Source organism: Amblyomma mixtum, chromosome 3 (genome assembly GCF_055824585.1).
Source record: "Amblyomma mixtum isolate Tamu chromosome 3, ASM5582458v1, whole genome shotgun sequence".
Classification (NCBI taxonomy): domain Eukaryota; kingdom Metazoa; phylum Arthropoda; class Arachnida; order Ixodida; family Ixodidae; genus Amblyomma; species Amblyomma mixtum.
In genome coordinates this window covers 196,684,105-196,700,411 of record NC_143014.1, presented here as the reverse complement: position 1 = coordinate 196,700,411, position 16,307 = coordinate 196,684,105, and positions in this window count along the sequence as shown.

Here is a 16,307-nt window from a genome sequence, read left to right as displayed (position 1 = left end):
AGGTAACGCCGGTGATCGATAGTTGAAAATTGTGTCATTTTATGGAGCCGACACCATATCGAAGGAATGGAGGCGGGAGGGCACTTCAGTTCGACAGCCGTTCCGTACTAGCAAGTGCAAAACCTGATAGCTTCGCCCTTACGACTGCGTTTCATTCTGTCAGGATCTTTATGGCAGGCTGGTTGGCGCATACATGCAGAGGAATGGGAGACCATGCTCAGAAGTTCCGACCTTAGCATACAACGATACGCTACCCGCCTGGCAGCAGAAGCTGCGTGACTATATCGTTGCTAGTCTTCCAGCTGCGACGCTGCCCCTCCCCGGACGCCTGCGTGCGGACCCGGAGGGGCACGGGTCTTCTTCTGGCGGAAATAAAGTTTCTTCACTCACTCATACATGCATGACAGGTAGAGCGCAAAGAAAAAAAAAACGGACTGGAGAAAGAAGTGGATGCGAAGCAGCGTTGTATTACAGCTCAGTTGTTAGCCGATGCTGTGTCCGGCCCATTTGTTTCTCTACGGTCCATTGTTTGCTTGCGCTATTCCCGTGCCCATATCATTCTGCTGACACCCATGACGTGAGTTTATGTATATTCGCGTGTATCATCTCCTGCACCACCAGGACCACACGGTCACCATTCAATTTTGTGCAGGAGACCGTATCCGAACAATTTATATCTGCCGTAGGAACCTTGACAGATGAGTACTCAGAAGAGGATTTCTCCGGCGGAATCATTACCGCTCTGACTCTGCAGAAAGCCGCTTGACGACGCTGCAAAAAATCCGCGATTGTGCAGACGCGACGCCAGCAAACGCCGATAAATGCCTGCCAATAAGAAAGACTGCGAAATACCGGCATAGACGGCACGTGATCCATGCATACGTTATGCTGGCGGTAGCGGCCATGCTATCCCCTCGCGCCAGATACTCAATCCACTTGCATCTTCGTTCTTGCAAACTGTCCCCAATGTTCTTGCTAACTACGTCGTTACGTGGCCTGGCTGCTAAATAAAAGGGCGTTGTCACAGCGGCGGGTAGGTTCTCCGGGAAGTAGCAGTGCCTGGAGCACGTCCCGGACGCAAAGCAGTAGTTCCCTGTCGAGCATAAATTGTTTCCCGCCTCATTCCTGGAGACAGTGGCGTTCAGCTAAACGCAACGAAGGATATGCGCTGCTCCCTCTTATTTGCTTCTTTTCGCGCGATTTCCTGGCGCTTGGTTTTACGATGAACGTACCACCATTCATCAACAACAACAATAAAAAGTTGCATGCGCTCGAAGCCATCTGCGCATCAAAGCGGTCAGGCGCAAGACGTTGGACAGCGCCGAGGGTGAAAACAAACCCCAGACAGACCCCTGGGGTTCGTCCGCATAGTGTACACTGGCAGACAGACAACTGTCGCCATGCGTCGCGCCATCGACAGCAAACTGATGCTGCCTCGGCTGAGAAAAATGGCCCGTGTCATGTCCGCGCAGTCCGTGCGGGTACATCCAAAGCACGCCACGTGGTCGGGACTGTTTACAAGAGCCGGTCTGCGCCCCGGCTTGTGTCGATTCACGTCGTCCATTTTCGGCTGAAAACAAGGGACGGATCGCGCGCTGCGCGGGACCCAGCTTGGTGAATTTTCACGCTGCTGCTACTGTAGACGTCTCTATTACATGCCTATGCAACCAGCTCATTTTGAAGGTCCACTGTCATTTTGGGCTTCTACGTGTTATTGAGATGTTATTTTGAAGGAATATTTCGAAAAAAATAAATAATTTGTTGCGCATTAGCGATAAGTGGAAAAATGGGCCTGTTTCTTTTGGCGCGTCAGTAAAACATGCGCCCCGTAGCAAGGTAGGACGAGCAAGAAGTTGCGCGTAATAGCAGTCTATGTGAATGTATGGTCGGTCGCACTGATGCGAGCAACGCTTGAATCTGTAAAGAGTGAGTATAGGTATATGATATGAGAACGTCAGGTAGCCGTTCTCTTTACGTGTTGATGCCATTGCTGCTTTATTCCTGTAATTAACAGCTATAAGCTGACCATCGTATTTAGCGGTCTAACTTTCCTATGGCAGTCGGGTCACTGCGGCCTCGTAATTAATGAACCCGCCGATGCAGCTGCTCTGATTGCCTCCAAGAGATCGCGGACTGCATTAGCACGAGCGTGCGCTCCTAGGGAGCTTTTTTAGTGCGAATGAAACATTTCGTTTGCTCACAAAACAATTCCCTGAACTCGGGCATGATTAAGTTATACCTTCACCGCTCCTTTCGACTTCAGCTACCTCGCGGCCTCTCCCGCTGCGCAGTAACAATGTTGAACCACGAAATCTAACGTTCGACGAAAACTCGTCTGGACGGGAAGAAGATTCATGAAACGTCTTCGTCTTCATATTAAACAACAACCTTTTGGTCGCCGTTCCTTCTATTGAATTCATGAATGTTGAACCACCTGTGGTTGGGAGCGACCTTTAAAGATGCCTGTTATTTTTCACTAACTTGAACGACTGATTTCCCATGTCACATAGGCGAGTGCGATGTACCATCGAGCGCCACCTTCGCCACAGTCGCCGCTTCAGCAAACCAAAGACTGCCTCCTATATAGCCTCGAGCTGCGTGCCCTACACGCTTGCCTCCTCGAAAGCCAAGATTCTGGGACTTCGGCATCACCGGTCATCTGAGCAGAAGGCCACCAAAGCTCTGCTTTGATAATTAAAGGCCATACAGGTTTCAGTGACCGCCTGTATTACGCGTTGTGCGTTTCATTATTGCCTTTTACTAACCCACCAATAAACACGGTATTGCTTGAATAATGTGTTTCCTCTGTTCTCTCTCTTGCTAAATCTCTCCTCGCTATCTTTCGATGTCTTTATCGTTCTGTAACATGGCATGTTGTGCCCACGGCCTTTTCTTCCCGCATTATCTGTCGGCTTTTGTCCAGCTAGGGATGTATTTATAAAGCCGTTGAAGATGCTCAATAACGTAGTTGATCGACAGTATAGTCTCGTTTCAGACGCGGTGACATGGGCGATCTCGTTTATGAAACTAGAGAACGACATCTACGCGGCTATAAATCCGCAAGGAACAATGCGAATGCGCAGGAGTAAAAATATAAATTAATTCCCCGACCGCACGCACTGAGAGGACCCAGGTGACAGCTGGCTTCAATTACGGAGTTTGCACGGTTGGAGTGCAGAACCAAAACCAGACCCCCTTCACAAAGTGCCTGCACGTGTAGAACGCCGCCGCCGCCTTGGGGAGACGAACGTTATCTTCCCCATTTGCCGTGACCGTGCCAGGGAACAAGGGGCCTCGTCTCCGGCTGCTCTTTGTTGTGCCAAGCACCGCGACAAGCTGGCGGGCATCATCTCTGACCCAAGCACGAGGAACCACTTTCGGCCTTTTCGTGACCTCGCGTCCGGCCTCGAGCGGCAGGTGACATTTGATGATCAACAGATGTCGGTGACCCGCAGAAACCTTCGGCTGGCCGGGGGCCATCACCTACCACAGTCGACGCTACCTCGACGACAACCTTCTTTCCCTCAGACTCCACATGTGAAGGGGGCGTGACCATGAGTGCAGTGGTGTGTTTGTGCGCACAAGTTTGTGCTCTAGGCCCCTCCCACCCCGGCGTGGGCGTCCTCAACCTAGGGAATTTAGGGAACGAGAACCGTATAAAACTCGACAACGAATGCGGCAGAATCGTCTTACTTCTAACCACCATGTTGTAAAAAATGTAAATAAACCCACTTGTAATCTTCCTCCCATCACCCAACTCATTGACTAGACGGCACTCTTGTCCTGGTAGTGGTGGGAACGGGTTCGAAGCTTGACCGCGGTTCCGTCAAGCAGCGAGCAGCAGCCGCAGCGAGCTAGCAACGACCCCGAACTCCCATTCTGCCAACAGTATATAGGGCCTCCTCCCTCGGCTCACGAGGGATATGTGAATTCACCCTCCTCCTTCGAGGGTGTAAGTACCTTGTACTGCCCCCTCGGACTCAATGAATGGTTTGACACTGCGCTTGGCGTCCCTATCTGATGGATGTTCTCGGGTGGTTACGGATAAGATCAACCAAAACATGGCAGGACGACCTACCTCTTAAATTTACTTGATATCTTTATATGTAGTTGCCTGATTACCAGAATAAAGAGGTCTGCAATTGGTTTCGAACCCAAGATGTTCACGAAGAGTTGGAGTGCCGCGCTTATGCGCTCTGCTGTTTTGACCAACTTTGGTTATGAATAAATTAGAATATAACAACAATAGGTAGCTAGAATTTTTTAGAGAGAAACTATGGACACCTTGGTCTGCGCCTTGTTATTTTCATAAGTATTAGTGGTTTGGTTTATGGGGTTTAACGTCCCAAAGCGATTAAGGCTATGAGAGACGCCGTAGTGGAGGGCTCCGGAAATTTCGACCACCCGGGTTCTTTAACGTGCACTGACATCGCACAGTACACGGGCCTCTAGAATTTCTCCTCCAAAGAAATTCAACCGCCGCGGCCGGGATCGAACCCGCGTCTTTCGGGTCAGCAGCCGAGCACCATAACCACTGAGCCACCGCGGTGGCACTTTTATAAGTATTAAGAACCCGGCATTTTTTTTCTAAAATTTGTCAAACTTGGCCCAAGTAACATTATTTTGTATACTTTGATGGTCATACCCAACAAACGCAATTTTTTCACATAGTAAGATTTCAATATAGCGACCAATATATTCGCAGATCCCCCGACGGAAGTCTTGTACTTTTTTTCTATTAACGTTTTTTCTATCGTCAAAAGCGTTCCCCATTGGGTTTTCATGGCAGTCTTAACTTTTCGATGCTATCGATGGAAACACTTTAAAAATATAGATTTTGCTACTTATCAGAAGAATGGACCGTTGCCTTCAATATTTCCATACCAGTGTCTTATAATTTTTCAATTTTCAAAATTTTTCCAAGAATGTTGGCCATGAATTATACATTGTGTTCTACACCAGCATGCCTATCGAAGTAAACAAGGTAATGTTTGATGGTTTATGGATCCCGAGATACTGTCGCACAAATTTCGAAAAAAAAACAACAACAAAAACTTCTGAGAAATAAAAGAAACATTTTTGATATTTTTAAAACTTTGTTCACGTATTCTAATGCATACTGACGCTCATAATCGCCAAAAACATGTTGCATAATGTTGACAATATAGCAGTTTCTGCCTCTTCAATGAGACCCTTGCGCAGGGCTGAGCACACAATGTAGCTCTGAACAGTGTGCGACGTGCGTGAAATGTGTAGCCTATAGATTTTTATTTTTGGTACAACATGGCACGTGTGCTTAATGTCCTGAAGCTGCGCATGGGCTATGAGGTACGCCTCAGTGGAGGACTCAGGAGTAACTTTGACCACTTCGGGTTCTTTTACGTGCACTGACCTCGCACAGCGCAAGGGCGTTTTTGACTTTTCGCTTCCATCGAAAGGCAGCCGGGATTCGGCTCCCGCAATTTTGATTACACAAAGGGAAAGTAAATGTTACAACACATGGTTATTTCAGCATATCTGTGTTCACAATGTTTCGGTTGATATCGCCGATTAATTACTTCTTCAGAGGGGATATAAATGGTACCACTCAGCTCTAATTTCCGTGTACCGAAAGTAATGCAAAAGTTGACATAACGTTTTTATTATCAGGATATATATCGTTCAAATTCTACATGTTTGAAGCGTAACTGTTCTTCTGTAGTAGCCATCCGTTTTTTTTGTTGTTTTTTTTGCAGGTAACTTATGGATCTTTTTCACTCTGTGCAACTAATGGATTCCAAAGAGAAGCAACGGGCCGCTGTGAAGTTTTTTGACGAAGGAGGGATGCAGGCTGTCCGACATCCACAGTTTACCGAGATGAGGCCATTGACAAGAGCACTGTGCTTATGGCTGGATTAAGAAGTTTAAACAAGCGGCAGATTATCAACTGCGACCGATGACACGAATTGTCAGCGGAGTAGACGAATTCATGCTGGCCCAAATGTGTCACCTGGACACTACACTGAGTAATGTCTTCGTATAGAGAAAGAGCGGCTGTACAAGATGAACGACGTATATCAGCTAATAAAAAAGTTAAACCAACCTTTGCATTACTTTCGGTGCAACCTATTTCACTGGAGAAGTACCGAACGGGTAGCACGAGTAATTCGTCTCACTGACTTTCACATAGCTGCCAGATTTTGAGAACCTGCCTCAAAACGTTGACGTCTCGGTCGACTTCGCTTCTCTGGAAGGCGCATTTTGTGCATAAAAGGACAATCTGCACAAAACACTCGCTCAGAGCTATGCGTCGTCTCCATTAGGCGCACGGGAACAGTGCAGAAGAGCAAAATGCCGCTACAGAGTCTATGCTGTCTCGTTGATCTGCGACGGAAGTGAATGTCGCGTCAATAGGGAGGACGTTTTTCAGCAGCTGCTAAATTTGGACCCGAAGAAATCTTGCGGCCCCAATGAAATACCGACAGAATTCCTTAAACTTTATGCTGAATGGACGTCATATTATTAGCAAGCTTTATTTGAAGAGTCTTTGCGTGAGCATTCTTTACCTCAAGACTGGTGCAGTGCTACTGTTATTCCAGTTTTTAAAGGCGGCAATCGACTACTTGCAAATAACTATTGACCGGTCTCACTTCTGTATGTTGAGAGGTCTTTGAACATATAATATCAAAACACATTGTACATTTTTTGGAAGAAAACAATTTGTTGTGTCCATTACAACATGGTTTCCGGTCGGGTCTTTCGACAGTGACACAGTGGGTCGAAACTGTTCATGACTTTTGTAAGGCCATAGATGAACGTGAGCAGGTAGATGTTGTATGTGTAGACTTTGCGAAGGCGCTTTTGAGAAAGTTCCGCATACTAAACTTCTTTTTAAATTGCGCAGACTAGGTATTAGTGAGGCTATCGTACTGCGGATTCAGGCATATCTAGAAAATCTTTATCAAGTTGTCAGAATGGGAAAGAGCATACCAGAAAAGCGTGAAGTGGTGTCAGGGATGCCGCAGGGCTCTGTTTTGGGCCCACTTTTGTTTTTGTTGTATATAAATGATATTCCTGCTATCGTTTAACCGCCTGTTAAGATCAAACTTTTTGCCGATGATTGTTTAATTTATTGTCCCGTAGGTTGCCAGGAAGATCAGGTTAAAATAAATAGGTTTCGTCAGTCGTTAAACTCATGGTGCCTTAAATGGGGCATGGAAATAAACCAAAAAGAAACACGTGCACACATGTAAAAAGAAAGCAGGGTGCTATGACGTTTCAATATAATATCAGTAAAAATGCTTTAGAGGAGGCTCAGAGTTCTTGGTACTTGGCAGCAACATTAACATATAATCTTGATCGGCGCAGCCACGATGAAAATACATATTCAAAAGCTTACCAGAAGGTTTGCCTTCGCAGGGGAAAGCTGCCTAATGCGACCAGAGAAATTAAGTTGATTGCCCACAAGACGTTTACAAGGCCAATTATAGAATATGTGAATGCAGTATGGAGCCCACATCAAAAGGGTTTAAAACTTAAACTGGAAAGAATACAACGGATTGCAGCGCGTTTTATATGCTCTAAATATCGCCGCACTGACTCGGTCGAGAAATGTTAAAAGAATGTGGGTTAGAATTAATAGGAATGAGAAGACAAAAGCACAGATTATTTTTTTTTTCAGATAATGCAAGGCAAATTAAAAATTAATAGGGAATACCACAGTATAGCAATACAACGCATGATTGCACGTACCGATGTGTACGGTATTAATTTTTTCCGGATGTGATTGAAATGTGGGATCAGTTGCCAAATGATATTGTTGAACAGACTGATGTTGAAAATTTTGTCTTGGGTGTAGAGACGTTTTTGCGGGAACGGGGTGGAAATTTGTAATTCTGTTTCTGTAAATGTATTTTTTGCCATGAGAGCTGTATTTCGAATTGTATTTGTATATAAATATTTTCCCTCCTTGCAGTGACCCTCATAAGAGGGTTAAAATTATTAATAAATAATTAAGTAAATAAATAAAAAATAAATGTCGACAACTGACAGGGAGGCTTCACCCCAGGCGAAAGAGAAAAAGGGAAAGTCTGCATGTTCACTGTGGTCTGCGCCACAACACGTATTGGGAGCGTTTGATCCTATTTTCTTATTCAGTTTTTCCCGCATTCTACAATAGTCACACATAAGGAATCTCCTCAGAGCCACATGGTGTGCTGATCCTTGCGCAAGGGTCTATGTCTCATTGCAGGGGCTGAAACTGCTACATTGTCAACATCATGCAACATGTTTTTTTGCGATTATGAACGTTGGTATACAGAAGAATACGTGGAAAAAATATCAAAATGTTTTTTTCATTGTCTTCGGAAGTTTTTGTACTTTTTTTCGAAATTTGCGCGACCATATCTTGTGATTCACAAATCATACTAACATTACCTTGCTTACTTCGATAGAAATGCTTGTTTAGAACACAGTGTTTAATTATGGCAGCTCTGGCACACTTCTTTCGTGAGATAAAGACCATCAAAGTGTACAGAAATACGTTACTTGGGCAAAGTTTGCAAAATTTTAGAAAAAAGACTGGTCTCTTGAAACAGATAAAAATAACAGGCGCAGACTAAAGTATCCGTACTTTCACTCTAAACAAATTTCAGCTATTAATATATAGCCAAAGTTGGCCAAAAGAGCAGAGCGCTTAAGCATGGCACTCCACCTCTCTGTGATAAAAAAAAAATCTTTCGTTAATCTAGTCTTCAAGCAACGACATATAGAAATATCCAGTAAATTTAAGAGGTCGTCCAGCCACCCTTTGGTTCATCTTACCTGAAACCAACCTCTTGGTCTTTGGGTGCGGTGTCGCCATCGCTTTGGGCTCAAGACCCTTCTCTCTTTCGTCCCTAACATGTAGGATCAGTCACGTTTGCTTCACATTTCGTCACTGTCACCAGGACAGTTGTCTGGTCACAAAACGTTCCCTTCCAACCCTAGCGGTACTTCACTGTTCATACCACTCGGCTGCTGCGCACAGGTTCTAGATTCAGGTCCTGGCCGGGGCGGCCAGGTAAAGATGGAGGCGAAATGCAGAAACGTCGTGTGCTGATATTTCGGCGCACGTTGACGAACCTTACGCGTGTTCGAAACTAATCTGGAGTTTTCCACTTTTATGTGTCTCATAGTCCGCAGTGTTGCTCTGGCACTAAAAATATCCATTATCCAACCAGGCATTCCCTTTCTGATTTCGCTGTTCCTGACACATCATCATTCGCGTTGTCAGCGTGAAGCCAAACTCTGGCGTAAAAAGGTGCGCAGTTCGCATCACCTGCCATATCTTATTGCGGCTGCCCCATTTTATTTTCCTCGATCCTCTCCACAACTTTATTCTTCGACTATACTTGCACGTGGTTCTGAGTACTCGTTATAGCGAATTATACGAGAAGACAGCCCTTGAAGAGCGCAGTCACCTTTTCCTGCTGGCATAAGGTGAGTCGTACTGCATCGGCGCAGTCTCACTGCATCCGCCACAACGTCGGACGTCGACTTCTCTGATGCAACTGGTCTGAACGGTCGGAATTTGTGCTGAAAAAAAAAAAAAGACCGCCGTTCCTGATTACGCGCTTGTCAAGCGTGGGTTGTAAGGCAAATATGTGATAAATAAAGACATATTTCTTCCCTCCGCGATAAGAACGGAAGTGCGAAGTCAGTCATCGCCGGACAAAGACTCATTCGCGAAGTCTTGGTAACACAATGCGGCGTTCCCTAAGTGCACTCGCTCAAGTTCCTTAAAAGCTTTTTCACGACAAAGACTACAAGGGAGTAACATTTTTTACGTGTTGCTTTACCCTCGTTACGAGCTGCCCACTCAGAAAAGTCGGCTGGTGTGCGCTTCCTAAGCGACTGTTTTTTTTTTGTTTTGTTTTATACGCTCACTGAACGTTAGTATCGTTTCTGCGGAAACCGTGATGCCCGTAAGCCTTGCCGCCTTACCGCAGTGCTTCGGTCTGTGAGCGGACGGAACTGGATGGTTTTTACCGGTGGGTTCTGACAGCAGGTTTTTTTTTTTTTTCCTGCTTGCACTGTGGCAACAGGATACATCTGTATTCCGTCGAACCCTTGATTGCACTGCAGCAAGTTTCGGGGACTCGCCAAGGTCAACAACAGTGAAGTGAAGATACAACACAGAACACGCAGGAACGATCAACAAAGGGCCGAGGGTTTCTGTGGGCGCAGAGGAAAGCTTCACAATATTCGTTAAATATTATGTATATTATTTTGTTTCGCTCGTTATTTTCTGCCGTGACGTTGGCTATGCCAGAATAAGCGAAAACAAAAATGCGGAGAATACGTGGATGATAAACCTGCCTTCGACGTCTGGGCTTGCAAAAGTAGTTGCGTTCAGCGTGCGCCAAAAGCTACTACTGGTGACAGTCTCAACAGTATATCGGCATGGTTAAAACTCTAAGTGAAATATCAGTCTCCGGCCTGCTCAATGTGAGAAGAGTGGCGTGTCGACAACATCAAGGCGTACAGGCACTCCGTATCTATCGCCCACAATATCTGGGGGGAGGGGGGCGGGGGGACGAGAACACGTGTTTATCACTAAGTGCAACCTAACCTCGCGCCTTCCGTTGCTTCTCCAAACTACGGCTCGCAATCTTCCATTGGTTTACCCTCGCTCTTGCACCATCGTTTACCATCTCGCCATGCTTAAACAACTTTCCCTTGCCCTTCGTTTCCCATGGAGAGCAAGGCCCCCGTATAGGCGTGGGAACTAATATCGGTGGCCTCTTTTTCCTTGTGTGGTCAAGATCTCTTCTTTTTATGTTTCAAACTATCCACCTCCGTCATACGAGCTTCTGCGAAACTCTTGGCCTCATGCTTCCTCTTCTATTACTCGCGGCATTGAATAATAAGCGAAAACGAGATAGTGAAGGTGCAATCTATTTGCACTTTAAGCGCCAATCACTCATCCCTTCTTCCTCAATGCCAGCATACGCGAAGGTGCGCATAAAGCGAACTTCGCGATCTTGCGACGTTGGGACTGCTATGTAGCCGGATGCCACCCAGGAACGAACCTCTTAACGGAGGCAAGGCTGTCCATTATGGCCTTTGTTGTTTGCCCTATATCTTGAACTGCTTCGCCTCTGTATTATTAACAGCGCAACTATCCGTGGTTTCTACCTGGCGCAAAGTGAAATTAAAGGGACCCTGAAATGGTTTCTTTAATCATATTTTATTGCAGCAACTCTGTAGAGGTAGTCTCTGCGAGTATTCTAGTCTGATTCAGAAAGCTGCGCGTGGAACCAATAATTTACAAACAATTTTTCAAACTTGCCGCTCACAGCCGATTAGGGCGACACCTCACCGCGCGTTTTTACCCGCCCCTACCACTTGACGTAAACTGGGCAGCCTTGGCCATGGACTGGGCGACCCTTCTCATTGGCTCTGCCACTTGACGTCACGCGCAATTTTTGCAATATTTCATTTGAAACTGAGCACTGATGCTCCTTGAAATACTATTTTATTGATTGCTTATTATTTTTTAAAACATACGTATACAGAGGTAAGAATCCAGCGCATTTCTTGAAATTAATGTGGTATTTCCGGTAAAGAAGAAAACCGTCTGCTCACAAAAGCATGTGTTCTCGTCAAATCTTGGCGCCCGCCTTTGCGAGTTTCCTAGCTGCGCCGACGAGTCGCTAGAATTATATATATCGCTGCTGTCGTCGCCCTGTGGGTCTCGGTATGGCGTGTACTGAAAGGCTCGAAGCCCATCTCAGCGGTGGCTGCACGCAGCCGCGCTTCCAGCTCCGGATCCATGCTGTTCGAGCAGCAATCAGGAGACTGATGTGCGAAAACTTGGACGGCGCGCCGCACCGATCGTCATCAGAAAGACTGCCAGCTATACTCGAGCCGCGACAAAGCATGCCTGCTTATGTTGGGAGCTTTCGGCAACGGCACCGCTCGCGGGCTCTCCGAGCGACGAGCTCTGCTGCTGCCTGGCTGTCGTGGTCGTCGCTAGGCCTATAGCTCGGTTCGCGTCGAAGCCGCAGCGGCCGGCGCTTCGGAAGTCGCCTGAGCTATAATAAAAGGCTTACTCTACACATCGCTTTACAGTCAACAGCATCATCTCACAATAAAGTAATAGTATGGTCACTTTCCGCGACGCCTTCAGCCGCGAAGCGAGCGGGCGCCAGGCGAGCCGGACCCCAACGTCAGGCCAGCGGCTGCTGCAAGGCAGTTGTGGCCAGAAATTTGCTCGTATCACAGTTGTTACCTTTACCAGCAGCTCAGTATTGGTCAGCGATCCTCAAAAATGACACATTTTTCACATTTCTTGGCCTAGGGTTTATTATTTAACTCAAGAACACTCTTTAGCTCATTTTTTATGACGCCGGCAGACCTGATCCAGGCCGGTCGGCCGGCCGGCATTCTCGGCGTACTTTACGTTCGCACAAGGAAATACAAAACAGCCATTCTACCAGAGATGATGCTTCCTAGATTCGAGCAACGACAACATGTCTGTTCAAAAGTGGATCTTTCGGCAACGACGCCAACTGCGGCAACGCCGGGCGACGAACTGCGCGCTGGTCCCAGGCTGCCCTAGTCGTCGCTAGGCCTAATGGTTTCGTATCGCTGACGGCGCTTCGGAAGTCGCTTGCGCTATATCAAAAGGCCTACTCTTCACATCGCTTTACTGCGAACTCGTCCCATAATAGAATATATATTCGATTTCCACGACGCCTTCAGCAACGGAGCTAGCAGGCGGCAGGCGAAGCGCCGCAGCAGCGCCAAAGCGACTATGGGATGAAATTTGCTAGTATCGCATTCATCACTTTTACGATCAGCTCGGTATTGGCCAACGACCGTCAGAAGTGATGCATTTTTGACATGCATCTATCCCAGGGCTTGCTATAAACGTGAACAAACAATACTAGCGCGTTTTTCACTCGCCGGCGGCCGGCATCAAGGCTGGCAGGCCGGCCCGGCGTGGCTCGGCCGCGAGCGCCCTGAGGAGCGCGCTGTACGTCATCACGACGCTGCCGCTCTCCGTGCTCGCTTTGGCTTCCGCTTCCCGTCGTTGCGTCTGCCGCGCGCGGCTCGTCGTTGACATCTAGCAAGTTGCACGCAGGCGACGAGCTGCGATCGGACGTTGCGACGCCGTTCGCAACAGCGCACCGCAGTGAATCGCACTCACTTTCGCACATGTGTCTACGACCACCGGAAGTAAACAAGCAGAGCGCCTTTGCTTGACGTATGCATGGGCGGAGCATCGGCCCGTCTTTTCTTTTTTTTTTCGGAGCGAGCCCCGCGTGTATGAGTTGAGGGTGGTATGTGGGGGAGAGGAGGAACACCATTTTTAATCCGCGATATCTTCGGTGTTGATGGAGTTCGCTTAACAATTTTTGCGGTGCGGTGACAAGTGATGGAATACCGATCTCTCGTGGGCTTTTGCTAACCTTGGCAAAGAGCTTTTCAGGGTCCCTTTAAGATTTTAGCAGTTAAAAAAAAAGGTCGATATGGCCGGTTGGTCCGATTGCATGCTGGGCACTTCACGTCTTCGTCCACTCGTCCGGCGACACGTTGCCGGTTGGGGCAGCAACTCCAAACTTCTTGAGAAGCAAAACACTTATTTATTGAAGACAATACAAGAACTTGGAGAAAAAGGCGGTTTAGAAAAAGGCTTTTAAAAAGAAGGGCTGTAAGAAAGCGGCCGAGACTGGGACTCGGCGCGCTCGTCCCTCTTTGTTGCAGCGGGTTTTAATACCTTTGATAATTGGGCGGAGCTTTATTAAATCCGCTCTCGCCCAATTTCAACCAATACTGCTGCGATGGCGTCGTAGATACAAGTGGGCGGAGCCCAGTGCTCGCCAGAGCCCGACTCTAGAGGCGCCAGTAACGTCCACTGCTTAGCTAGACAGTCGGGGGTTTAAGAAGTCGCCGACCTTACTGTCCCCCACCCACTTGCAGGGCCGGATTAAGAAAAATGGGGACCCTGGGCTAATGGAAATGTAGGCCCCCTCTCCCTTTCCCTCCACTCACCCCCCTGCCCTCTGCTACACTACTGGAATGTATCCCATGTTTCATTGTAATTTCACCTAATTAAAAAGAACGAAGTAAGAACAATAGGATTCATGCAACAGTAATGCAGTAGAATTAGATTTACAGCGCACAAAACACAACGCGACTCTTGGAACGCGCGACACGTGTACAGGGTCAATCACACTTAGAGGGAACACGGCTCCGTGTGGCGGCGCGCAAGCGGAGCACTATTGCGACCAAGCCGGTAGCAAACCCATGCAAATGGACAGATGATACGAAGCACCACGTAAAGGTCCCTATCTCGTGCGCCACTCTGCATTGATTCATGAATGGGTTAGATGTAATGGCACTCCGCAGGTACCTGGCCACGCGGAGCCGTGTTCCCTCTAAGTTTGATTGATCCTGCACATCTGTGGCCGAGCGCCGAACTCCACGGAAGAGCCACGTGAGCCTACCGACAACTTGCGGGGCTGCATTGCAGTGCGCTGCGCGCGCCGCCTACTCTCCTCTTTCAATGACACCGTACATGAGCCGACAGACGGGTTTTTGTTCACAGCACTGTTTCAATGCTCACGCATTAAAGAAAAGCAGGCTGAGCTAGCTTCCTACAGTTAAGCTGGGTGCTCCGGCTGCCGGCAGCGACTAGGAAATAGAAACACACATTAATTAGTGCCCTGAGAGGGTATTATTAAAAGTTATTAAAATTAATCTGATTACGCGACGAACGTTTACTACTACCCTCATGGGGCAGATTTGAATAGCAGAATTTAAGTCCTGAATCAGTGCACGTGCTCGGCGCTGAGTCGCGTACCCGGGTTCAAACCCAGCCGCACGGCGGCCGCGTTTTGATGGAGGCGAAATGCGAAAAGGCGCCCGTGTGCTCTGCGATTTCAGAGCACGTTAAAGATCCCCAGATTGTCGAAATCATTCCTGAGCGCTCCACAACGGCACCTTTTTTTTTTTTTTTTTTTTGCTGCCGCGATGGATCAGTAGTTATGGCGCTCGGTTTGCTGACCCGAAAGATGCGGGTTCGATCCCGGCCACGGCGGTCGAATTTCGATGGAGGCGAAATTCTAGAGGCCTGGGTACTGTGTGATGTCAGTGCACGGTAAAGAAACCCAGGCGGTCGAAATTTCCGGAGCCCTTCAAAGGCGTTTCTCATAGCCTGAGTTGCTTTGGGACATTAAACCCCCATAATGCAATAAGCCAACGGCATCTCTTTCTCTCGTTTAATTCACACCTTCCTCCCTTCCCTCAAGACACAGTTCAGGTGTCCACCTAGAAGTGAAGCTGTTACTGCGCCTTTTATTTCCTCAAAAATTAAATTTCACCTGGCTCTACAAAACCAATCCCAAGAAAAAAGAAAGAACGAAATGTACTGCCCCGGCCGCGGAGGTCACATTTCGCTGGAGGCGAAATGCTAGAGGCCCGTCCGGAGCCTTCCACTACGGAGCTCCGCATAGCCAGACTTGATTTGGGACGTTGAAGCCCATAAACCTAAACATAAAACCATAAACGAGTGTTTCACTTTCCTAGTGGCCACCGGAGCAAAAGTGAAACTGTGGAAGTTCCAAGAAGCTAGCACAGCCTGATTAATTTTTCAGTTTGGTAAAGCTAAAGAAGAAAACCCGGTGTTGTATAATTCTGACAACCAAATGTCGTATCTGTGCGAAATTGCGAAACTCGAACAATACGCCCGTGTGGCTGAGGGACGCATTCTACTGAGCGCATTTGTTTTCTCAACAGTCTGTAAATGATACTCGCATAAGTTGACGCCGCTTCAAATTCTGCTGCGCATTCTAGTTTCGTTTTTGCTTACCCTGCTCTAATCATACTTGTGACACTAATGCGTTGCATATCCTTATATTTGTAAGCCATGCAGAGGGCGCAAAGCAAGTATTTTTTACATCGGATGTATGTGTGGGTTTAAAAATTAATTAGTGGATTTTTAGTGGATTATGAAAGCAGTCCCAGCAGAATTCTTGGTGGGGAGGCAGGAGTCCCACCTGTTATGCCGACGCCAGGATTCTCAAACATACTGCACCTTCAGACGCCACTGTACTTAGGGATTGACAGAAAACCACGAAAACCCTTCCGCAATCTGTACACAAACGCATATATCGCTTCGTAAGAAAGGAGGCCCCCCTCCGGAGTGGAGGGGAATTCCTGTTTTTGCAGCTCGACAAGCTCTCCCCAACAGATTAAGCTAAATGAAGTTACATAAGTTGGGGGCCCATCTTGTTCTGGTTTTCTCACTTCATACCTGTCGCTCAAAGTTCCATTGCTTG